A 26,535-nucleotide genomic window follows, 5' to 3' on the forward strand; every position below is an offset into this window, starting at 1 on the left:
ATTTGTGGAGATTTTCTTTAATTTCTTTTAGCATTTTTTTTCAGTTTTTGGTATAACACTTGCACCTCTTTTGTTAAATTTCTTCCTAGACATTTAATTTTTTTGGATATTATGCTGAATTAAATTATTTTTATATTTTCTTTTGGATTCTTCATTGCCAACGTACAGAAACACAACTGATTTTGTATGTTGATTTTTATTCTGAAACTTTGATGAATTTGTTTGCTAGCTTTTTCTGCATCATTTGAGATGATGATATGGTTTTTCTCCATCCCTCTCTTAATGTAATGTTTTACATTGATGGATTTTTTTTTTTTTTTTTTTGAGACGGAATCTTGCTCTGTCACTCAGGCTGGAGTGCAGTGGCGCAATCTCTGGTCACTGCAAGCTCCGCCTCCTGGGTTCAGGCCATTCCTTCCTCAGCCTCCCAAGTAACTGGGACTAGAGGCACCCGCCAACACGCCTGGCTAATTTTTTGTATTTTTAGTAGAGACGGGGTTTCACTGTGTTAGCCAAGATGGTCTCGATCTCCTGACCTCGTGATCCACCCGCCTTGGCCTCCCAAAGTGCTGGGATTACAGGCATAAGCCACCACGCTCGGCCTGATGGATTTTTTTTTTTTTTTAATGTTGAACCACACTTTTATTCCTGGGATAAATCTCATTTAGTCATAGTGTATAAATCTTTTTAATATATGATGTTTATTTTAATATGATCTTTTTGGTAGTTTGTGTGTTTCCAGTAATTTGTCCATTTTATCTAGCTCATCTAATTTGTTGTGACATAATTGTTCATAGTAGTTTCTTATAATCCTTGTTATTTTCTGTAAAGTTGGTAGTAATGAAGTCGCTTTCACTTCTGATTTTACTCATTAATATCTTCTATCTTTTTTTTTCAGTCTAACTAAAGATTTGTCAATATTGTTGATCTTATCAAACAACTAACTTCTGGTTTCATTGTTTCTCTTTATTAGTTTTATATTCTTAATTTTACTTCTGATTAATCATTATTATTTCCTTCCTTCTGCTAGCTTTGGGTTTGCTTTGTTCTTCTTTTTCTACATCCTTCGGATGTAAAGTGATGCTGTTGATTTTAAGTTTTTCTTTTCTTTTCTTTTCTTTTTTTTTTTTAAATGTAAGAGCTTAGAGCTATAAATTTCCCTAACAATGGACTTCCTTAGGGACAGTTTCTATTCCCCAAAACCCCATGAATGGGCCATACTTACCTGTTTGTCTGTATGCTTCATGAAGTTTTGTTGAAAACTGGCTATTTGAATATTATAAGGTGGTTACTCTGGATATCAGATTCTCCGCTTTCTCTAGGGTTTGCTATTTTTGATTGTCGAAAGCTAGAGTCATCTAGTTGTTTAATTACTTTTCCAGACTATTTTTGTAAAGACTGTATTCTTTGTCATGTGTGGTCATAAGTTAAGTCTTCCGCTTCTTTATCTTGTGTTTAGCTAGGGCTTTGACAGATATTTCCTTGAACTCATATATACATATGTTTTGCACATACTTATGACTTTGGTCATATCCCTATGTTTGAACATTGCAAGAGAGATGATTTCTAACTGAGCAGATGCTCTTTGGGAGCTTGGGTGAAGAACATATCTTTGATTATTATCTTAAGTGTATATGTGTGTGTATATATATATAAAATATAAGATTAGCTCTGTTTTGGGGCATTCCTTCAACACTTAGCCAGCTGTCTAAAACTTCCTTAGCCTTCAGTTCCTGCTTATACTGAGCCCAGAAAGCATCCAGATGTGAAAGCTTAGAGTCTTCTTAAGTCTTTTCTGAACATGTGTCCTACTCTGGGGATATGCATGGTGTTCTAAATTCCCCAGTATACATGGGTGATTTTGAATCTCCTAATTTCCCAAAGAAATTTTATGCCCAGCTTTTTCTTCTAGGCTTTAGGCAGTCTACTATTTGCCTCAACCATAAACTTTCACCCCAGTTGGGTGCAGGATTTTCATTTACCTTACAAAACCTTTGAGAAATGTCCACCACTTTCACACTGAGTGACTTCTGAGTTAGGTGAAATGAAGAGGAATGCCTTGCATCAGCCCTTTGGGGAGCCCATACATAGATTAGAACAGATGAACACAATAATCCTTTGATAAGGTCTGTTCCACTCCCTTTGGAATCAGGCACAGGGTCCCACACAAGGAATGTGATTTGCCACTTTCAAGACCACTGCCAAACTAGGGAGGAGGTGGGACAAGAGCTGGAATAAATGCCACAAAATTTTCCTAATGTGTGGGAAGTTGCCTTTTTCTTGATTCACATACACCTAGTTTCTGTACATCTTTGACTATTTTCCAGAGTTTTGACAAAGTTGGTTGTGATAGTTTCTGCTTGCTTTTCAGTGTTTCTGTGGAACAATGGGAGTTTGGAGCTGCCTATTCTGCCATTTTGCTGATGTTACTCTTATCAACAAAGAGTTATCTGGGCCACTGAATCCAGGGCTTGCTTTGTAAGGCTTGGCTTGAGAAGGCTATCTCTTCTGCCAACTATAGACCCTTCTCTCCACAGAGACCCTTACAAGCAACCCTGGTCTCCATATGTCTTCCCTACACAGAAATCCTTGCTTAGACTTAGAGGATACTGATGGGTGCTTGAATGTAGCTGAGTAGTGGGAAAGACTCTACTAATGAGCAAGGCAATGGGAAAGGAAATTGAGCAAGGCTTCAAGCAAAGTCTGGTGACTAAATTGTAGTCTTCTTTCAAAATGTGTCCCCCCAAAATGGCTTTCAATGTTGCATTTATTATCTCCTTGGGTCATTTTATCTTCTTTCTTCCTTCTTTCTCTATCAATTGTAAACATTGTTTGTTCAGTGAAAAATATACTTCTTTCCTAAGCACAGCTCTGAAATATTACATTCCTATCATCCTAGGTAATTCCTCTGGTATTATCTAGGTTTACTTGATGGGTCTTCTCTTAGACCCTACTTATCCTTTTTCACCTAGCTTTTCTAGTCTGGACTAGTTCACCTAGCTTTTCTAGTCTGGACTCCTTAACACTGAAGGCCCAGATCCATTCAAAGATTATACCTGCTGCTTCTCTAATGTCCCTATGCACCACTGTCATCAAAGAGTGGCAAAAATAGTTAATTATATTTGCTCTATCTGGCTGGTACTGGCTACTTCCTCTAGAATCTATTTTATTTATTGGGACATTCATAGCAATTTTCTTTTGCCATCGTGACCTTATCTTTTCTCCCCTAAATCTTTCTTGCAGCATTGCCCTCCCCTATAGGTCCCTTTTTAGCCCTCACAGTAGCTTTTAGAACTAAGTCATACAATTTCTTCTTTGTCTTAATTCTCTTTCCCTCTGCTCTGGGTCTGTACTCTTACCCTTTTCCACAATCTCTGAACTGTACCTTACAAGTATAGGTAGCTTCTGTTTCTTTGGCATTTTTTTTTAAGTTGGGTTATGGTCTTGTCAGACAAATTGTCAATGCTGCAATTGCTGGAGGTGAAATGGAAACTAAGTGCTGAGTGTACAGATGAGAAACCACACAAATTGCTGCATAATCTAATTGGACCAACCTTCTAGTGCAAAGATGCATTATGGGTAATTTTCCTTCACTTTGGGAGGTGTCTAAATTTGCACTAGTTTTTTTTTATTGGAAATTCACTGATAATATAAGAATGGGGACAGTTTGTGACCCCCAGAAGCATACAACATATGCAATTAAAAATAAAGATTCCCCCTTCTTTCAAGAGTTTAAAAACTTGGCAAAACCATGCACATGTAATTTTCCACTGTAAAAGGGAGTATGAGATGTAAAATCATTATCTTCCACTAAGAGACGACCAAGGCTGTAAATGATGAAGTCAGAACAGTGAAGAGTGAAGCTTCAGCAAGAGATGGAGCTTTTGAAAAAGAATCTTTCTGGATAGGAGAGTTTTCTGGTGTAGAAATTTACCTCTTTACATTTAAACAATTTTTAATTTAACTTCTTTTGTTAGAACGTTTTCTAACATGTATTGTACACTTCCTTGCCTCCTTAGGCAGTATGGAATATAGTCTCATCTTTTCTTGATGACTCAAGGTCCACACTATGATTTTCAGCTTTTCAGTGTGCTGTATCCAGCAATGCCCTCAGAGCCTATTACAGGCTGTAAGAATGAACGTTTGCACAAACATTAAATGTTCTCTGACTGCAAAGAGTTATTTTGCCAACTTTTCCGTAGTTTTTCTCTCCCTGTGCTGTAGGTGTTCTGTTATCTTTGTTTTAACATCCACTGACTAGCTTTTAACGGGATGTCTCTAATCTTTGGTGAGATTGGAAAGAAAACATTCAAACTTGGTTAAAATTATGCATACAATGCAAATGTATAGATTCTGAATCAAGTCCTATAGGGCTTCCCTTTTTAAAATTTTTTTATTTATTTTTATTTATTATTGTTATTTTTTTGAGACAGAGTCTCACTCTGTTGCCCAGGCTGGAGTGCAGTGGCAAGATCTTGATGCACTGCAAACTCCGCCTCCCGGGTTCATGCCATTCTCCTGCCTCAGCCTCCCAAGTAGCTGGGACTACAGCCCGTCACCACGCCCGGCTAACTTTTTTTTTGTATTTTTAGTAGAGACAGGGTTTCACCATGTTAGCCAGGATGGTCTCGGTCTCCTGACCTCATGATCCACCTGCCTCAGCTTCCCAAAGTGCTGGGATTACAGGGGTGAGCCATCGCGCCCGGCCGATAGGGCCTCACTTTTAAGGAAGCACATGAGTCAAAGTGCACTGACTTGGTGCTCAGATGCCCTGTTTGCTTACCTCCTGGTTCTTAGTTATGGTACAGGTATGTAATGTTGCTATTGTTGTAAGGTAAGGTTCAGAAAGGTGAAGGGTCACTTTGTACAGTAACATTAAAGTTACTGTAAAGCCAGGAGGTAGTTGATAATGTGCTTCATGTTGCTCTCCACTGTTCTAAAATGATACTCTCATTATTTCACTTTTTTCAGAGAAATATGTAAAAGGCATAGCTGAGGGAGGGCAGTAATTTAAGCATACTAGTGGCTTGTACCCATTTCCTGCAACCCCAGTTCCTGATAGTAGGAACACTCTGTACCTAATGCCTGGGGCTCTTAAGGTTTTCACCTGGAGGTCTTGCAGATGGAGGAGATTAGACAGCAAGGGGCAGTGTGTCACTCCTTTTGTTTTTTGTTGTTTTGCAAATACTTGGAGAAGTGTATGGTTTCATCATACCCCTAGGTTTGAACGTTTTAACAGAGATGATTTCTAACTCAGCAGATGCTCTTCGGGAGCTTGGGTAAAGAACACATCTTTGATTATTATCTTAAGGAATAACCATGACAGGAGTTTTCGCTCATGTTCATGGTAAAAATGGACATGTGCAGATCGTTTTGACAAAGCTAAGGATCAAGCTTGGTCAGTTGTTTCATCTATCCAGGGTGCCTCTATTACTGTAATACAGAGCCTAAAATCAACTGGAAAAAAACAAGAGACAATGAAAACAGCAGATCTGTGCTGCATCAGAGTCAGTGAGGAGTATTCAGATGTTAGCAAGTCCTGTGTCTGCCACTTAATTCAATCAGTGATTTATTTTATCCCAACTTCTGCACCCAAACCATTTTTTTTATGAAAAAGATAAATGGCTCAATGTGACCTTGGCATTTACCTGAGTACTGAATATCTTGGAGGAAAGGCAAGCACAGGAGAGTTTTTAGCTGATGTATCTGCTCCCACATTGCTTTCTTAATTATAGTCCTTCATTGGGGACCAGATGGCCATTAATTAAGGAGGCTCTCCAAATAAGAGCCCTCAATGGGCAGAATCTTCTTGTACTCTTACATCTAACAGATGCTCAATTTAAGTAGCCTTTCAGTTATGGTACCCAGGGTTATTGGGTGCCTTCCTTTTGGGTTGGGGTGGGGAGAAGGGCTTAAAAAGATAAAACAGCTCTTTTGTAGATCTTTCAATCTAATAAGAATTGATGTGTTCATACATGACCCTGAGATCAAATCATCAAAGGGAACTTAATGTGTTTTTAGTGCAACCACTATGCTAAGTGCTACTTTAAAAACAAATCAGTTCCAGCTAATTCAGAACTTCCTTATTAGCTAGACTCTTGATGATCTAGAACAATCCATTTCCAGACTCTGGCAGATAATGTAGTGTTCATTAGGTAGAGGACTTTTTAAGACCATACACTTAAAGAATAAACTGATAAAAACGCATGTCACACATAGGGAAGTTCAGTGATAAGAGTCAGCTGGAATATGACCATTTCCTGCTTGGTCCAGACAGACTTTTCAGAGGCCAACTGATATACAATGAGGAGGAAGATAGTAGGGAATTACTGACATTATTAGTCTGCATGCAACTGGAAAAAGCTATGATATATACTTGGTAACAGAAAAAGAACACAGGTTATCAAGAGACAGGGGTTCTAGGCCAATCTCTTCTACCAACTACCCATGTGAACTACAACTCGAGTTTCTTACTGAAACTGCAAAATTATGATGTTTACCCTTAATTATCTCACAGGTTTGTGAGAAGATCTTAGTTTGGGCTCCCACAAGAATACACCCTGAGACAGGGATTCAAGTATAAGTAGTTTGTTTCGGAGTTGAAGGAAATAGTGATAGAAGAATGGAAAAGTGAAACAAGAGAAGTAAGCACGTGTTAAAGACAGCACTATCAAATTTGCTGCCACAGACAGAGCGGCTGGGGCGTAAATCTTCAGGGGAGAGTCTTGGAGGCAGTGTAAGACATCTCCTTCAGAGTTACCCCACCTGAGAGATGAGGGTATTCCGACTCCTATCAGTCTTTGGTTGGGGCCATCAATTTTTCAGCATGTCCAACCTACCACACAAGTTGGCAAAACAAGTTTGGTATCCAGAAAAAGTCCCCAGGGAAAGAAATGCAGGTGCTGGAAGTAGGAATTCGAGGTTGGCATGCATTGAAGTGGTAAGGATAAAGAGGTATTGGTATGACAGCATCTGCTACATTTGGCACAAGGGCATAAGTGAATATCTTTTGTATAAAGAAAAGTTAAAAATTATAAGCATTAGAATTATAGTTACCTGCTAAGATCTATGAAACTGATGACAAAGGGCCATATGGCTGGAAAGAAATAGAAATTATAATCATAACATTCATTGAATACTTACCGTGTTCCAGGCACCATGTTATGTGTTTTCAATACATTGACTCATTTAATCCTCTTTGTGAACTAAATATTGTTATCTCCATTTTACAGAGAAGAGCACTGCGGTTCAGAGAGGTGAAAAAACTTGCCCAAGGTCACACAGCTAATGGTGAGCAGACCTGAATTTGAACACCAGCAGTCAAATTCTCTAACCTACATCCTTAAAACTGTTATATTCTACTGACAACTCAGGGGGTAAGGGGTTGGCATAGTCTCCCTGGTGACCTTGAAGATTCTATCTTTTTAATTTTTCATTTGCTACCAACTGCCTCACCTAGTAAAGAGGATTTAGGATATCTTGCTGAGGTGTTGTTTGCTGATTTCCAGACCACTGCCTTGAAAATGACAGAAATCTGATCTATTTTTTTTTCCCACAGGTTATATTGCTTATAGCTCTGTAGTAGGAAAGAGATCAACATGTTTTATGAACGTGTCTCCTCTTATTTCTGAAAGGCATTTTATAGGTCAACTCTCTCTTTTTCTCAATGGTCTTAGGTAAGCTGGTCCATTTGGAAAAGGTTTTTGTTTTATCATTACTTTATGGACAGTAGGTGATTACTCTAATGCAAATCAAATAAAGCAAGCTTAATTTGCATGTCTCAATCCACTCAGGAGGAGCAGCATGGGAAGCTGGAGTGTTAAGGATTAGAAACTAATTCTCTGTGTGCAGCCTATGATGAGACTGACAGATGCTCACTGCAGATATGACAAGTACATATCTTATCTGAAAATTATCTTCTGCAAGGACTTTGGTATAAGCCTTCTGACTGGTGCCCATGAAATGACAGTGTTGCAGTCAAGTTTCCCAAGCGATGTGACAGCCATTAAACGCAGGATCCGTGAGAAAGGAAGATAAATGATGCTGAACATTTGGAGAAAAAATAAAAGGTGCCACATTGGATCTGGGGACTCTGATGTTAATGATGGGTTGTGTTTAGTTGGTCCAAGGGGCAAGGATGCTTTTTCCTTTAACTGTCTTCCTCCACGTGGGACCCCGTCTTCTGTGGTCTCTTTTGTAAAGTTCCTATCACTCTTAAAGACTCCCCATGCCAAATAGAACTCATCACTCTTTTTCAATTTTTGTTGGGCTTCTATTCATGCTAATGGCTTTCTGATTCTTTGTAGCTTACCTCCTCAAGGTCATGGCCCCTGTCTTTTCTTCTCATCTCATGGATTAGTCCTCTTCAGTTCCAAACACCTGGCTTCTCTTCTGTCCACTACGCTTAACTACTTCTACTCTGGCTTAAACTTTCATTTTTAACTATTAGATCCAGTCTCCATATAGGGGCAGATGAAAAGTATTGTAAACTGATCATATTTTTCAAACTCTCTACCTTTAAGACTGTAATATATCTTAGCCATATATATATATATATATATATAAAATATATATATATATATATACATTTTTTTTTTTTTTTTACCAAATTTCCCCTCTTTCCAGGCAAGTCCCATCTGACCTTCAATCCTACCAGGTTCATTTTCACCCCCCTGCCTTTGTGAGGCTTATTCTCTTCCTGAACTATTCTTGCCTCTTTTATATGCTCGTGCAAAATGTATTCACCCTTTAAGTTCTTCTCCATGAAACATTCCTTTCTACTATGATCCACTGTACTTCACGGTTATCTGTAACCACTCTTGAATATGAACTTATGTACATATTATACTGATACATAATACAAATGCATCATTTAGAAATGTCATTTCCTCAATTAGGCTGTAAATCTTTTGAGGTAGGAACTATGGTTTACATTTCTCCTGAGTTCTCAAAAAGTCCCCAGTGCAGAGCCAACCCTAGATTAGTGTTACTTTTAAAGTTGACTGACAATGTGGATATTGTTTACTACAAGTGCCAGTGTATCTTTAATGTAACAAATGAACATCATCGTATAAAAAGTACTTAAATGTGTGAGTTCTTTGATTTGCTGTGTTGGTGTGAGCTGTATGTTTGCATCTCTTAGCCCTGAAAAAAGAGCCTATCTGTGGCAGTAGCCAGTGTATGGATGTTAGAGGTAGTTAGGGATTTGCTAGGGAAATTTATCACATGTAAATTTCAAGTTACACTAAGCCAGTAGCTACTTTTGGAAATACCTGTTAGGAAGGGGAATGCTATTTTAGCACCTAGAATGAGAACTTACTTCATTCTGATAGAAAAAAAAGTTAAAAGACTCTGTACTTTCAGTGGTAACACATTGCTGTTTGATAGTTTCTCTGTTGAGAAGAGGTTAAAAAAAAAAAAAAAAAGCTAGAGATAGGGAACAAAAGAGGAGAAATGTCCTTGCCTACTATTTCCTCATTCTTTAAGTCCTTTCCCTGAAAGCTTAGAGAGAAAATGGGAAATGGTAAAAGCTTTTTCCACTTGAGTAAAAGAGCCCATGGCTCTTTTGTCAGTAAGTCAAATAGAAATCTTGAAGCCATGTTCTCATCAGGAAGAAATTAGATTTTAAAAATATTTAGAGTAAAGTGGAAATGAACATTCTAATTTTAGTCTCAGGATAAGACAAAACTTTAGTTTAATTGCAGTTAGCAGGAATTATTTTGAAAGACAGCAAAATAACAGATTTTTATTTTCTTTAAATACGTTTGACCTTTAAACACATCTGAACATATTGCATAGAATAAGATAGAGTAGCAAACTATAAACAATACAACTAAAATCCTAAAAATCTTCCATTTTTGTCATAGTTTAAGATAAGTATATTTAAGTTTAAATTTGGTCATACAAACCACTTACCTAAGGCACTTACTGCCACCTGTTGTTTGTGTATCTGAATTACATGAAAAGTGCCTGAAGGGTATTGGGTCTCCTGAGGGTTGACTATAAAGTAACATTTGTCATCTATACTGATAACTCCGTAGCTATGGGTTATAACTTTACCAGATACCTGTGTATATCATTCTTACATGAGAGATAATAATTAGAAAAGACAATTATCATAAAAGGAAAAAGGCTTGGATTTTATTCTAGTTTGGGAAAATCTCTTAACTCCCCAAACCTCAGTTTCCTCACCTATGAAATGGAATGATAATGACTGCCCTTCCATACAGAGATGTTGTGAAAAGTCAAGTATAGACTATTTTGTTAAAGAGTTTTGTAAAATTATACACGGCATATGCCTACTCAGTGTTGCCAATGTGAAATGCTAAATAGCAGGTGAAACAGCATGCTGTCATGGACTCAATGAATATTAAAAGGCTACAGTTTGCTTTCTTCTCATACCATATTGTCTCCTCTCATTTTCCTTGTGCTATTCTAATATCTTGGAAAATTCTGTGTGATTTCTCACCCCTAAGCCCCTCAGAATGATATGAGGCTTTCCAGAATCCTCGCTAGCCTGTAAACGCCATCCTCTAATCCTTCATGATTATACTAACTTCACAGTGCCTTTTAACTGTTTCCTGGAGGAAGGGGAGAATAGGTCTCTATCCTTCTGGGCCATGGGTAATTCAAAAGAGGAGTCAGAAGCCCTGGATTCTTGTCCCATCTGTGCCAATCTCTCACAGTATGTAATTTCTTGTAAACCATTTAACTTGTGTTGCTATTTTCTCATCTGTAAACTGAAAATAGTAATCTTTGCCTACGTCACAAGGGTGGTATAATGTTACCTCATATGGCAAAGAGATGGGATGTGGGGAAAGGTCTTTACAGGTGTAATCAAATAATGAATTTAGAAACAGGGAGATTATCCTGAATTATCTGATGTGCCATAGATGCAATCACAGGTACCTTATAGGAGGGGGATAAAGGGAGATTTGATGACCCACAGAAGAGGAATAGGTAAGGTTGCTTTGGAGACAGAAATGGGAGTGATATGGTCACAAGGCAAAGGAATGTTAACAGCCACCAGAAGCTGGAAAAGGCAAGGAAAAGATTTTCCCCTAGAGCCTCCGGAGGTACTTGCTGACACTGATTTTGGCCCAGTGGTACTGACTTTGAACTTCCAGCCTTCAGAACTGTGAGACAATACATTTATGTTGTTTTAAGCAGAATTTGTTCCAGTAGTCACAGAAAACTAATACAGGAGGTATGAAAACTAAAGGCTCCTGGGGCATAGAAATAACCAATGACTGTTAAAATGAATTCAAAGTGACAGATGTGTAAAACATGACGTATCATATATTTGCAAGGAGTAATCATTATAACTGGATTTTGAGTCCCCCAATTGTTGGCCCTCAGTAATTCATCTCATTGCTCTGATAATGTTGAGCTATTTAAAGTCAATGAAGGCAGTTAAGGGTTTATTATAAGTGGGAACGAGATAACTTTCCAAGTTATTTTTGTGAACCCTTGAGTGGTGTCTTCTGTATTTAGACTGATTCGATTTATCAAATTGGGAAAATAAAGTCCACGTGGCTTTCCAGGGGTTAATATCCGGGATTTCTAACTGCCTTAATTTCTAGAGCACTGATTCTCAACTTGAGGAGATTCCACCCAACACTCCAGGGGACGTTGGTGATGTCTGGATACATTTTTGGTTGTCACAACTTGAGGAGGAATTACTGGCACCTGGTCGGTGGAGGCCAGGGGTGCTGCCAAACCTATTACGATGCACAGCCCCAAAACAAATAATTATGTTGCCTAGATGTCAAGAGTGCAGAGATTGAGAAACTCTGCTCTAGGGGGGAAAGAAAACTAGATGCATAATAACTAGCCCCCTCTACAACCACCCCCACCTTTTTTTTGGCTTTATTTCTTTTAGATTAGAAGAAAGGATTATAAAGAGTTTGTTCAAGGCTATCGGACTTGGTGGGAGAGTGATCCCATCAGACCCCTTCTCTAGATAGATTCCTTGATTTGTAGCCAATGGAGGGAAAAATTCTGAAGCTCTTTCCAAAGACTTGACTGCAATGAGCAGTTTTCTTGGGAAAACAAGTGGAGCCAGAGCCTGGCGCTTCCCTCCACACCAGAGCTTTGATCAGTAGCTTAACTCCTAACTCCCTGTAGGTCGTCATGCTCTCATAGTCACCAGGGTCCCCAATATATGATTTAGAATCAGAGTATTTGTTTATGTGCCCATACAAAATGGGTCTGGCATTTCTGTTGCACTGCAGTAAAAGGTTAGAGCTTACATAAGCCAGATAAGTGCGAAGTCAAGGTGACTCTATTTTATGTATCACATTAACATAGAGCTACAAATCCTTGGGGCACACTTCAGGAATCTAAGGAAGCTGAGACTATGCTGCCTAGAAAAGGGAAATGATGCATACAATTTAGAGAAATATGTGAATAATAATAACTATGTAGGACCTTGGCATTTCTCCCATCTGGAATCAACCTCTGTTCTGGAGCAGTTTGTAGAGGAGACTCAGCAGGACCAAGATGGACACACCATCTCTGTCCGCTTCTCTCCTTCCACTTTTGTCTCACTTATCCTGACCAGAATGTGCTTATATTACCATTGTTCCATTTTTCTTGCTTTTCAAGAGTTCAAAAACAGTGCATGCTAGAACTTTCCTTGGCCGTTCATCCCACTTTGACAAGGAATCGCTCCACTAGATGATTAGCTTTGTGAGGGCAGGGACTCTTGTCTTATTTCCTTATTAAATCTTCGGTATGTAGCAAAGTTCTGATGCATAGTAGGTGCTCAAAAATATTTGCTGGATAAATGAATGAAGTCTCTTTTCAGACCCTTCTGTGCTTCAACTGAGGTCTATATCCTCTGATTTATGTATTTGGAGGAGCATCCTAGGATGCTAGGATGTAGGAACTGCATCCATCTACAAATATCCATTGAATATTTTCTTGAAAGTGGTTCTCAGGCTTTATAATTTATCAGAATCATGTGGAGGGTTTGTTAAGACAGATTGTTAGGCATCACCCCCAGATTTTCTGATTCAGTTGGCCTGAGGTGGGGCCTGAGAATATGCATTTCTAACAAGTTCCCAGGTGATGCTGATATACTCTGGAGGTTCCAGAGGGAGCACACTTCAACAGCCATTGCCCTAGCTTTACGCTGTGGTGTGTAGTAGATATGACCTTGTCACAGCAGTGAATACAGTGTTATTGATGAGCTCTTCTAGGAAGACAAAACAACATGAAGTAAGAACACATGTTCAAGCTTAGAAATAATTTGTAAAATGCTAATTAAAAAAATAATGAGATCCCTTTCATCCTCCACCAGATTGGTAAAGAAAAAGGAGACTATTTATTCCATATCAGCAAGAGAGTGGGCATTTCCTGCTGTACTTGTGGGAGTCTAGTTTGGTGCAGCCTTCCCTTCACTGCCTATTTCTTTCTCATCCTTCAGATCTCATCTTAATTACTCCTTCCTTAGAGAGCCCCTTCCTGATTGTCCAATCTAAAGAAAGATTGTTCTTATCTTTCACAGTGTTGGATATTTAATAAATCTTTACAAATATACATGAAAGTGTTTACTTGTTTAATGCCCGCTGTTTCTACTAGACTATCAACTTCTGGAGGGTTGAGTCCACACCTATTTTGTTCATTGCTCTATGTCTAGCACCCAGTATTATGTCTGGCACCTAGTATAACCTCAATTCTTCAGTGAATATCTGTCATCAATGCGGTTTGTAGTTGGGAAAAGTTGTAAATGATTTGAATGCTCAGCAATAGGTGTTTGGTTAAAAAAATACAGTGCAATCGATCAATGGAGTGGTTTTGCATTCACTAAATATACTTTTGGTAGAAAAATATCTACTGACATGGCGTCATGCCAAGAAATAAAAGGGAAGGGAATACAAAAATTAGCTGGGCATGGTGGCATGTGCCTGTAGTTCCAGCTACTTGGGAGGCTGAGGCAGGAGAATCGCTTGAACCTGGGAGGCAGAGGTTGCAGTGAGCTGAGATAGCGCCATTGCACTCCAGCCTGGTGACAGAGCAAGACGCCGTCTCAAAAAAAAAAAAAAAAAAAAAAAAAAAAAAAAAAAAAAAAAAGGGAGGGGAGAGTGATGAGTGGTAAAAGCAGGTTTCAACACAGCAATCTGACATAATTTGGGGGAAAAATATAAGATCCCTCATAGACTCTAAGATGCCATGATTTTAAGACACATCATCAGTATGATAACCCTAACCATATTTCTGAAGGAAGGATTACCACATCAACTATGAACATCAATTAGAAGATATGGCCCAATTCCAGAAACACTAGAATATGAAAGAAAATGTATCATAGACTCTAACATACATAGAAAAGTGTCTGGAACACCAAAGTGTCAAGAGTAGTTGTGTCTGAATAGGTAGGTGTTTATTGGTATTTAAATTTTTTCTCCTGTTTGCTGACCTTTCTGTAATGAGCATGGTTAATTCATGGGATTAGAAAAACAAACAATACAAGGAAACCTTGAAAAAAAATTTTCTTTGTCCCTCCCTCCCTGGAAGCAAGAGGACAACCTTATCCTGCCTCTCCAACAGGAGAATGCTCAACACTATGCGTCCAGTGAGTTTGGGTCATTAGAAAGCTAAGGGAGCCTTTCTGCCTTCAATCTTGGTTCATTACAAGAAGCACTGGAAATGGAAGTTCTAGACCTGCTGTTGAGTCCTGGCTCTGCTGAGTAACCTTGCAAGAGGTAAATAATCTTGCTGTTTTTCATATGTAAAATGATGATGATCCTACTGACCTCAGTTGTTTAGAAATGAGATGGTTTATGTGAAAGCGCTCAGCAACTATAAACTGCTCTTCATATGTGAATTGTTATTATGACAGCAACCTTTCGTCTTGCCTAAACAATGCCAAGTACCAAGAGACTGCCTTATCTTAAAGGCGTTTTGGAATGCCTATTCCTGATTTGGGTAAGGAATTATGCCTTCTTATGTTGCCCTCCCCTCCATATTCATCTGGAAGCACCACCAACTTCATGGGGCCCCAAGGCAGGAATTGAGAGATAAAGCATGTATTATAGGCTACTATATACATATATATATACACACACACACACACACATATATACTATACAAAATACATAATTAATTATATAGTAATTAATAGGTAATACATAAATATATATTTATATATTTAATATATATAGTTTTTTAAGAGGCAGGATCTCGCTATGTTGCCCAGGCTGGGCTCAAACTCCTGGGCTCAAGTGATCCTCCCACCTCAGCCTTCTGAGTAGCTGAGACTTAAAATAAAAATATATTCTTAATGTATAAATAGAACAAAATGTATTTTGGGCCTAAGCATGAATGTACAGAAAGGCTGTCTGAACATAGGACTTGGTCCAACAATTCATATCATTCCAAAGAATCTGAGGTGCTGTGGGTAGGGTGGTGGGAGGATTCTGCAGTCAAATAAGTTTGGCAAATAAAAAATCCCACCGCTTACTACCCTCTCAGAGATGCACAATGTACATTAGAATATTAAAGGCTAGGCTGGGCGTGGTGGCTCACGCCTGTAATGCCAGCACTTTGGGAGGCTGAGGTGGGCGGATCACCTGAGGTCAGGAGTTTGAGACCACTGTGGCCAACATGGTGAAACCCCATCTCTACTAAAAATACAAAAATTAGCTGGGCGTGGTGGTGCGCGCCTGTAATCCCAGCTACTCAGGAGGCTGAGGCAGGAGGATCGCTTGAACCCGGGAGGCGGAGGTTTCAAGTGAACCGAGATTGCACCATTGCCTTGGTGACCAGAGCAAAACTCCATCTCAAAAACAACAAAAAAGCCAACGAAACAAACAAACAAAAAAAGGCTGTGAGAAGTGCTGCTTTGTTATCCCAGCATTTTCCAGACTGGATTGACTTTTTCCTCTTGTAACACTTGTTAACATTCTGAAGGAACCCATGTTAGGCAACACTGCCTTAGGCGATTATCCCAGGAAGGGTCTCTCACATGGTATGACATGAAAGACAAAGTAGTAATTAATGCCCTGGTTCCTGCTCTCATGGATAGCAGTATTGGTTTGATGAAAGGCAAACATATAGGTTTGTGTAAATATGTGTGTGACTTGAGGCAGAAGAAGAAGAACTGTGTACACATCAGCATGGTCTTGTGTACACACAGACAGACGTGTGTGTGTGTGTATGTGTACATCTTGCTAACCTACTCTTCAATAAGAAAATCACTGGAGTCAGAAAGGGCATTAATATCAACATGTAGTTCAGATATTTATGGATGTGAAAACTGAGGCTCAGAGTTCCAAAGTCACTTGCTTGCTTGACATCACAGGTCTCCCACCTGTCAGTTTAGTTTTTCCTACTCTGTTATGTTGTTTCCTGCCCTTCTCAGGTAGAGGAGAGAAGGACCAAAGAAAGAGTGGAAGAAACATTATTTTTCTATGTTTAATAGCACTTAGTAGGGTAGAAAGGAGTCTGTCATCCATTATTGTATTTGAGACTCACAAAGCCCGTCAGTAGGGCAAGACACGGGTTACTGTGAGCAAATTTCTAAGTGGGCCAAAAATCAAAATACGTTAACTGACTTGTCTAAGTTCCCATGGTTAGTAACAGGCCTAAGACTATAATCCAAGTGTGCCACTTATTCTGTTTGTCACCCCCAACATGCATACCCCATATCTATTCTTTGTCCTTCTCTGCCCTGCTCTGTGCTTTGAGAGACGCACTGCAGCAGAATGTATAACCTGGGCTCTTTGCTGGCTGGTTCAGCCCATGGGAGCTTTTTCCAGAAGACTGAAGGGTGGGAAGAGATAGAGGTCAGGATATTTCTTGTCTGCATTGATGCCGTTTCCTTGGTGCCAGGACTTCCGCTTCTGCCAGGTAGCTCCTTCAGGGTTTCATTTCCTACTATTTCCTCGTCTTGTTCCTCCACCTCTGGGGCTGACAATGGAGTCCTGCTGTTGCTAGCGTGTGGGCGCCTCACCACAGAGGCATTCTCTGTAGTACAATTTATTTGACTGTCTGGGGTATATTCTGTTTTCTGCTGAAGCCCTGCCTAATATGGTATATCTTCTCAAGATCCACTGCTTTCCCCATCCACTGTCTGCCTCCAATAAGTGAGAACAGAAATTAGAGGTGTTTTCCAGGGCAGTGTTCATTTGTTCAAAAGTTGATGAAAGTGAACACAAAAGCCTAATGCTCATGATTAAACAAACAAACAAAAAAATGTCTTCCGCATTGCTCCAACTGATCTTGAAGCCAGTTTCGCCAGAAAACTATTTTTTAAATTGTGGTACAGTACACATCACATAAAATTTACCATCTTAACCAGTTTTAAGTATGCAGTTCAGTAGTGTTAAGTACATTTCACATGGCTGTGCATGCAATCAGTCTCCAGAACTATTTTCATCTTGCAAAACTGAAACTCTACACCCATTAAACAACCTCCCGTTTCCCCACCCCTAGTTTTTGATAACCGCCACTCTACTTTCTGTCTCTATGAATTTGGCAACTCTGGGTACTTTTTATAAATTGATTCATAGAGAAGTTGGCTTTTTCTGAGTGGCTTATTTCACTTAGAATGTGTCATCAATGTTCATCCTCATTGCAGTGTGTGTCAGAATTTCCTTCCTTTTTTAGGCTGAATAATATTCCACTGTATGTATATGTCACATTTTGTTTTCCACTCATCTGTCAACAAATGCTTGAGCTGCTTCTACCTTTCGGCTATTGTGAATAATGCTGCTATAAACATGGATGAACAAATATCTCTTTGAGACCCTGCTTTGAATTATTTTGGGTACATACTCAGAAGTAAAACGGCTAGATTCTGTGGTAATTCTATTTTTAACCTTTTGAGGAACCACCATACTGTTTTCCATAGTGGCTGCACCACTTTACATTCCCACTAACAGTACATAAGGGACGCAATATTTCCGGTTCCCACCAATACTCTTTATTTACTGTTTTTTTTTTTTTTAATTAGCCTTCTTAATGAGTGTGATGTGGTATCTCATTATGGGTCTTATTTATATTTTCCTAATGATTAGGGATGTTGTGCATCTTTTCATGTGCTTACTGGCCATTTGTATATCTTTAGAGATATATCTATTCGAGCCCTTTGTCCATTTTTAAAAATTGATATTGGAGGAATTTTTTGTTGTTGAGTTGTAGGAGTTTTTCATATATTTTGAATATTAACATCTTATCAGATATGATATTTATAAATATTTTTCACTCATTCTATAAGTCGCCTTTTCACTTTGTTGAGTCATTTGATGCACAGATGTTTTAAATTTTGATGTAGTATAATTTCTGTATTTTTACTTTTGATTGCCTGTGCTTTTGGTGTCATATCCAAGAAATCATTGTCAAATGAGTATCATGAAGCTTCCCCCCTGTTTTCATCTCAGAAGTCTGTGCTTTTAACTCTTATATTTAGCTCTTTGATCTATTTAGAGTTAATTTTTGTATATGGTGTAAGGTAAGGGTCCAACTTAATTCTGTTGCATATGGATATCCACTTTTCCCAACTCCATTTGTTGAAAAGACTGTTATTTCCCCCATTGAATGGTCTTGGCACTCTTGTTGAAAATCATTTGGCCATATATGTGATTCTGGGTACTATATTCTATTCCATTGGCATATACGTCTGCCTTTGTGTGCCAGGAAAACTTTGATGAAAAGTTCTAAATAATTTTTGTAGTATAGAAGTGACTCCCCTCACCTCACCCACTGAAGTATGAAGCTGAGGGATGGCGTAGCAATAAGAGTCAGGGGATAAATTAGATGGAAATATTTGGCATTATGAAGAAAACCTGTTGGTTAATGACAACATTAGTGTACTCAAGGAGAAAGCAGTCTAACTGGAGGTATTAAATGGACACATTTTACAAAGGAGCTTACTTGTGGGTACAAATCCTTAAATGGTTCAAATTCCAGAATGTGATATTTAAATTGGTTTGGGGAACCTGACATGCATTTTCTTATAGAAATGAAGAGTTTGCTACTTTCTAGCTATGTGACTTTGGTATTTTGAGTTTCAGTTTCATTTATAAAATGGTGACAGTGGTGCCTATGCTTTGGTGTTGTAGTGAGGACTAACTGAAATTCTGTATGCTTAGCATCTATCACAGAACTTGGTCTGTACTTAGTGTTAATAAATGCCGTTCCCTTACACTGAAAGGGCTTAATAGGTTCATGGCACCGGTACTAATATTAGTGTGTCAAAACCATATTTTTCACCCCATTGTTGAGAGCTAAGAGGAATGACTGTTTGCGCTGTACAGGTGAGTGGTGAAGAGATTTTGCTGGTGGTGGAACAGATGGCCTGGTGGTGTAAGGGATAGCTTGAATGGAGATATAGGAAGGGAAAGGAAGAAAGTGTGTGTGTTTGTATGTGCGTACAAAATAATTTCTTCGTGTTATTAACTAAGTGGAAAAAAATGAGTAGCACTGCAGGTGCATGCTTTTCCCTGAGGTTGAAGAAAGGAGACAGCAGGGAGACAGACACGGAACCAGGTTCCAGCCTTCCCATGTAGGAGTGTGCTTAACATCATAGACCGGTTTTTAAGTAACCTATTAGGTCACATATATTGAATTAGCTCACATGTACCTGATTTACACGTGTCTAAAGTTGTACAAATTGTAGCTTTACCAAATCAGAATAAAGCAGACATGACTAGGCTACTATTTGGTAATACTTTATGAGTCACTGGTATGAGTGGATATATGTACTAAAAAGATACATTCCATATTCTTCAAATGTGATCTTTTTCTTCATTCATTGGAATGCTCAATTCATCTAAAATAGGTGAGGCTTGATGGTGGTACAAAGATATTATGACAGTTTGAGGTGATGTGGGATTAGAAAGTAGGCAGGGTGGAGCAGAGGAATACGGAGAATATCTCTTGGGGGCAATGTGTTCTGAGCAGAGCCTTGAAGGGAGTGATGTGGATTGGTAGTGGAAGGGGATGAATTGTCAAGGTAGGGGATTGTCATATGTTAAAGAATACTAAAGGGAGGGAATGTGTAGTGGTTGAAGGGCCCAAGGAAACATTGTAGCACACCAAGATGAGGTGGTTGAAGTTAGGGTGCTGGAGGCTGGACTGAGGATGTAACTCAATAGGTAATAGGGAGCCACTCTGCGATACTGCAGGAGATAGGGTCAAGATGTGGGTAAACATACTACATAACTATAGTTATGAACATGGTATATATGGCAGTTCTCAAACCTTCCCTAAAAAATACAGATACTCTGGTGCCATGTTCAAAAATTCTGATTCATGGAGTGGGCGTGAGACAGGTGGGCACAGGGACTGAATAGCGACATGTGAGAGAGGTGAAGACCACAGCCAGAACTAGGGATCTGAACCCAAAAGTCTACCTGTCTTTAAAACCTATAGAACATAACCACTCTGCTATTTATGACATTTCTCATACTGTCGCCTCCTCTTGAGAAGCCCTCTTTCTCCATCTCCTTGAAAATCCTTCCCATTATTCAGCATTCAGCTTAGATATAGCCTCCTCTGAGAAGTCCTCCCTGGTTCATGTTTTCCTCCTAACTGCTGTAATGTCTCCTATAGTTACTATAGGACAGGATATGAGGAAACTTGCGGACTCGAGTTCAGAGAGGAATTGGAGGAACTAAGCCAGTCACAGGTCATGAACAATACGGGAAGCATCCTAAGGGAAGTTTGGAAATTCCAGAATAAAGAAGGGTTGATGAAGTCATCCTCATGCCTTCATTTACTCTTCTCATGTTAAAATATACCGCAGTTTGTGTGTGCCTGCTTATTGAAATTACATATCATACTGTCTAGTTTTAATTAACCTAATCCTCACAAGTGAGCAAGTAGTTTGCAATTTTTCATGCAAGTAAATCAGGGATTGAGGAGAAACTTAGTGTAAGCACAAGAAAATAATAAGGAAATGGCAGAGCTAATGCCATTCTGCTTCTAGAAGTTTCTACCCTTAGGATGAGCTCTTTGTCAGCCACATTACCAAGTCAAAACAGCACAATTCCAATTAATAAACTGATAAGAAGGCAAAACAGATTTGCTGTAAGTCTTTGTGAGGTATCTTTTTCTAGGGGGGTTGACAGCCATTAATTCCAAGAATTGAAATTGCTGAATTTAGAATCAGGACTTCAGATTACTGCATTATGAAATATTGAAATTTTTTATAACAAATGAAGGTTATTAAAGAGCATTTCTCTCTCTAAAGACATTAGTTTAATGTTAATTTTTTAGTGAAAGCCAAAAAGATGTTCAGACTGTAATATATTTATTATATATTATTTTTAAATATGGTTAATTTCATCCTTATTACATATTTTAAATTTTCCTTTTTATATGTGTTAAAGAAATTTTGTGTGTTTATAGTACAGTAGCATATGTTTAGTTATAAATATATGTTTACATGTGATATACATTATTACATTTATATAATTTATATATATATATTTACATATATTGGGGGGGTTTTTTAGTAATTGAGTTAGAAATCAAGAAAACTTGAAAGTCATTGTATTAAACAACTGCATATTTGTAGTAAGGGGGAGGGAGAAATTGTACCACCCATTGAAAGGACTTTTTCTGTCCAGAGACACACAAGAGGCAACCACCAATTGGGCCTATTTCGGGAGTGGGAGAGCGTTCAAAGTATATTGGGGCATCAAGACAGGGTGAAGTAGGAAGTTGCAGTGATACCTGTGAGGTGGGGAGCCAAGAATATAGTGCTGCTACTAATCCATATTGATCCTTTTCACAAAGTAGAGAAAGGTACATCTTCCTCTGAGCAGGTGCAGGCCTACATCAGGGTGCATAGCTTGGTAAGTCTGTGCAGTGGCTCAAGTTGGGCTCCCATTCACCTCCATTAGTGGACACTCTCATGCAGTGCATGGCCTGCACAATTGTATACAGTAGCCCTGCATGAGAATACTTAATAGCAGAGCTACCTTAAAAGTCTCCCCGTGTGATTCTGATAAGCCAAGGTTGTGAATTACTGGGATCCATGATGTTTACTTCTTTGCTCTATAAACTTTGTCGAATTCTTAAGAGAAATGCATTTAAAAAAGTGGTCTGTAATTTTGACATCTCACTAAATCAAACATGCTTCCACACCAAGGAGTTTGATTTAGGGAATATTTAGAACCAATTATACAGCTGTGTGATACTGAGATAATCACTTTCCCTCTCTGATGCCTCAGTTTCTTCAGTTATAAAATGAAAGGAGTAGAATTAGATGATCTGGAAGGTCCTTTCCAGCCATAGCACCGTATGTTCTATGCATTTTGCTGCTTAGCAATGTATGAAAATTCTCTGCCAGGCAGCCTGTGCAGCTACATTTTACTGGCTGGTTTTGGCTCATTTTCCTAAGAGGGTTGAAGGCATATGTTCACTCTAACTCTGTTTTTAGAGAGGGGCCATTTTTACCATTAACTGCACTGTCTTCTTCTTGCCAGTGTCTAGCAGGCATCTCTAAAGTGGGGTAGCAGCATAGGCAGCATTTACAGCCAACCGTTGAGTGGCAATTTCAATTGTTTGATTTTCCTTCATATGACTACATGCTTAATTGAATATCACATTTACTCATATATCTTGTAAATTATTCAGAAAACATTTTCTTCCTTGGCTGCTCCTGTAGATAGCTGTGCAACCAAAGGTATAGCTTCAGCAATTTTAAGGCTTGATCAGAGCAGCTGAAGATCTGTGAACACTGGTTTTTGAATCTTTTCACTTTCAGTCACGAGGGTCATTAGATCTCCTTTAGACGCTCTGCCTAAATGCTCAGAAGAGTTTCTGCTTCAGCTGACAAGCATTAAAGCCTAATTGCAAGGCAAAAATATAGTGGGAGAAACAGTTTTCTTCTCAAAATTGGGGGAGGAAAGGGAAATGTGGGCAGATAGGTAAATAAATCAAGTAAGTTTTGTCTTCTCATCAATGAATGATTTAATGAAGATTTGCAATCAATCAACTAGCTCTGTGACCGGGGAAAAATGACTTTCTATCTTTAACCCTCAGTTTCCTTAGTTGTAAAATAAGTTGTTTGGCTTCAAGGGGCTCAAGAAATGTATACAGCACAATTAAAGGGATGTTTTTGCTTACACTTTTTTATTATTATTCCTGGAGACAGAAATATGAACCTCCCTTCAGGTAGTTCAAGCTTCATATAGTGCAGGCTTTTCCCTGAACTACCAAACTTAGTCATCTTATTTTCAAAGCAGAAATGTGTGCTGAGTTTCTACAGCTTTTATTGATTCCACATTCCTATGTGCCTAATCACAGTGCCAGAAAATCTTCCCTTTTACCCCATTCAATCATTTCCAGCTACAATTAACATTTATTTTCTGTGCATAACTAACCTGTCCATAACTGAGATCTCAAAGAGATGATCATCGTTTCCAGTTGGATTCAAAGAGCTGGTGATTGACTAGACCAGTGGTTCTTAAGCGAGTTTCTTAGAGGATAAATGAATCCTTAAAGGAGCTTATTAAAATTCAAATCTCTGGTCCCCGCTACCATAGATTCAGATCCAGTGGGTTTGGGTGAGGCCTAGGAATCTAATATTTTAGCAAGCACCCAAGATGGTTTCATTTCAGGTAGCTAGTGGTCCACTGTTGGAGAAACATTTTATTCAAAAGATGGAAATGGAGAGAGACCACCACCTATGCCTGTTCTTGCTTGCCCTTTCTCTAGCCCTGGGTCTAATCTTGTTTCTGCTCTCTGTGTAGTGTCTTTGTGAGAGAAGGAAGGACAGTGATTGCAAACTCGTTTTCTCCAGATTCACAAAGGTACAGTGATTTCTCCAGAGCCCCTACCCAGTGAAGAAAGAATAATATTAGAGTTTTCTCTCCTAACTTAGAGCTGGTCACCTAGGCTTCAGAGCAGACTTACCCTGACATGAAGTATAGCAGGCCAGGATGAGAAGCAAGTCAAAACGAAACTCAGTCTTTTTACTCACCAGCTGGTTTGTGTGATTCCAATGACCAGTGTCAGGTTTGATGGTGAACAAAAGGAAACACTTGATAAATAACAAATTATTCTCAGATGCTTGTTACAGCTTTCACTCTAAAGGAAAATCTCGACTGTCCCCTAACAGCTGGTGTGAGCAGATGAGCTGGGGGCAGGAGCCTTTGATTCCGTGCCTCTGATGTCATAGGGTTAAGAAAACAAGAAATGGCAGAGAGGAAAGTGTCACTCTCAGTCTTGTGGACTAAAAGTATCTAAGGCATATGTAGGATATTATTCCCTTATACCAATATTTAAATAAAAAGAAGCATCAACTAATCTTGAATAAAAGGTTGCACTACCAAAAAAGTACTTGAAAAATCTTGTCATATACTCCCATAATCCCATTTTACAGAGGAAACTGAGACTCAGAAAAGCGATGTGACTTGCTTAAGATCTCTTCAAATCTTTAAACAGTGAGTATCAATTTTATTCTTATTCTTAAAAGCTTTTAAGAGGAAAGCATTTTAATAACCCTTTTGAGTACTCATTACATAGTAGGCACTGTTGTATGTGCTTCATATTTAGGCCCCACAACAATACTATAGGGTGGATCTTATGATCTTCATCTTATAGATGAAGGAACTGAGTACAGAAAAGTTAAGAAAATTTCCCAAGACCTCACAGATGACCTTAGAGTTGGAATTAGAAGAACCCAGACAGACTGGCTCAAGAGCCTATGGGTTTAACCACTAGGCTTCCTGTCTCTCAAACACAACGGGTAGGATTACCAAGATACTCTTTATCAAACTCTCTCCATCATGTCAATTCCCTTCTCAAAAACTGACATTGGATTCTGATTCAACAGTATTAAATATTAACTAGCTTCACTAGTTTCTGAGGAGCCCCAAATATGGTGAAATGTGAACCGCAATTCACCACCCACATCTTGCATTGCCACTCCTGGATTTTACCATCTAATGAAGCCCATTCTGCCTTTCTGAGTGGTTATTCATCATTAATGAAATGAGTTTGGTGCTATTCTGTGCACAACACATGGAATGATCTCTGCTCTACAAGAAACTGTACATCTGAAAGATTCTCTGCAGCTGCATGGGCAGCAGAGCTTCTCCTTGCCTACTGTTATTTTGGTTGCTACAGTCTCTGCCACATGACGCAGTTCCATTTCTAGAACTGTTCAGATTCTTGACGTAAAACCCATTGAAAGAGCCTGGTTAAGGGTATGCACTCAGTGGACAAGGTTGTTTTCTGGAGCTTCTGAGTTATATCACCCTGGAATTTAAGGGATGGAAGGTTAGAAAGGTGCAAAAAGGAAAGGCCAACATAAAGCCGGGGGTTTTCTGATAACCCAAAGTCTCCACATCTATCCCTACCATCATAAACTCAGGCTAAAGTGTTTGTTTCCAAATTTTCACCTATGTGTATCTCAGAGTAGGACCTAGTTAGGGCATCAGTTCTATAGTCTTCAAAATGCCAGAGTAGCCCTCACAGAGAGCAGGTAGGGACCAATGTTGATGGTAAATAAAAGAAATTTTATGAAGATGTTTCAGTCAAAGGAAAACCATGCAGTTTTTTTTTTTTTATTCTGAGGAATAGAATAAGGGAAGTGATATTAAGGTATGAGAAAATGGATTTGTACTGAATCGCATTTAGAATCTGTCCAGTAAAGGGGGTTCTGATTGATTTGCAACATTTAATACAAAATAAACAAATATTCAAGCTGAAAGACACTGAGGACTTATCAACTCCATCCCTCTTTCCTTCGAGTTTTAACCAGAGATAGAAAACTAGGTGCCAGAGGTTAAGTCTAAAACTTAGAAACATATGTTTGACTAGCATGTGGCCTTAAAAAGTTTTGAACTGAAATTCTTGGTTGGGCATGCCCTCTGCTGATCACCATAGTTCTTACTACTCCCAATTATCTCCTACCCAATACTTTCACAGTTTTGTTACTGCCGGACCCCTGAGGATATTTACATTTGCAACCCCTTGCCAAACTACCTGATAATGACAAACTTATATACCAATGCAGGGAGAGGTACCCACCCAGGGCAACCTGCATCTATTCAGAACTTAAAACAAGAGGCAATAAAAGATATTTCCCTCACAAAATAAAGTGAGGTTGTAACAGTAATATTCTTTTGAAGGATCTAAGATATAATGTTTTCCAATATTGATGAACATGAGGCTGCTTCTATTCATGTACTGTATTTAGCCTAATACATTACTTAGATATGACCAGATTTGAAATAAAGAAACTTATCTGAGGTTATCTGAGGTTCTTTGTCAAAAACATTGGTGATTTCTGGTTCCTGTGTTTGGTTGGATTGATCCCTCTGATTTAACTTAGTGTTTCTCCACTGGGGGTGCACATGAACCTACCAACACTTCCCAAGCAATATTGTAAATCACTTTGTGCAATATGTTGCTAACTGCAGTTTGTTGTTTGCATGAATATCCTCCCCCCACCAAAATAATATATGACTGAGAACCATCAGCAGAGCCTATTTGGAAAGGCTTCCCCCAAAAGGGTTGCTTTGCTAGCTGCAATATGCTTTCTCTTTGAACTCATGCCTCTACAGTTCCTCT

At 38.8% G+C, this 26,535-nt stretch overlaps 1 protein-coding gene across 1 annotated transcript in view; it reads right to left on the bottom strand.

The window, feature by feature from the left end:
• Window positions 1–26,535, bottom strand: part of TRPC5 (transient receptor potential cation channel subfamily C member 5) — a 326,188-nt gene that overhangs the window by 275,800 nt on the left and 23,853 nt on the right. The gene's annotated exons all lie outside the window — the stretch shown is intronic.

The sequence above is a fragment of the Macaca thibetana genome, chromosome X, assembly GCF_024542745.1.
Source record: "Macaca thibetana thibetana isolate TM-01 chromosome X, ASM2454274v1, whole genome shotgun sequence".
NCBI lineage: Eukaryota > Metazoa > Chordata > Mammalia > Primates > Cercopithecidae > Macaca > Macaca thibetana.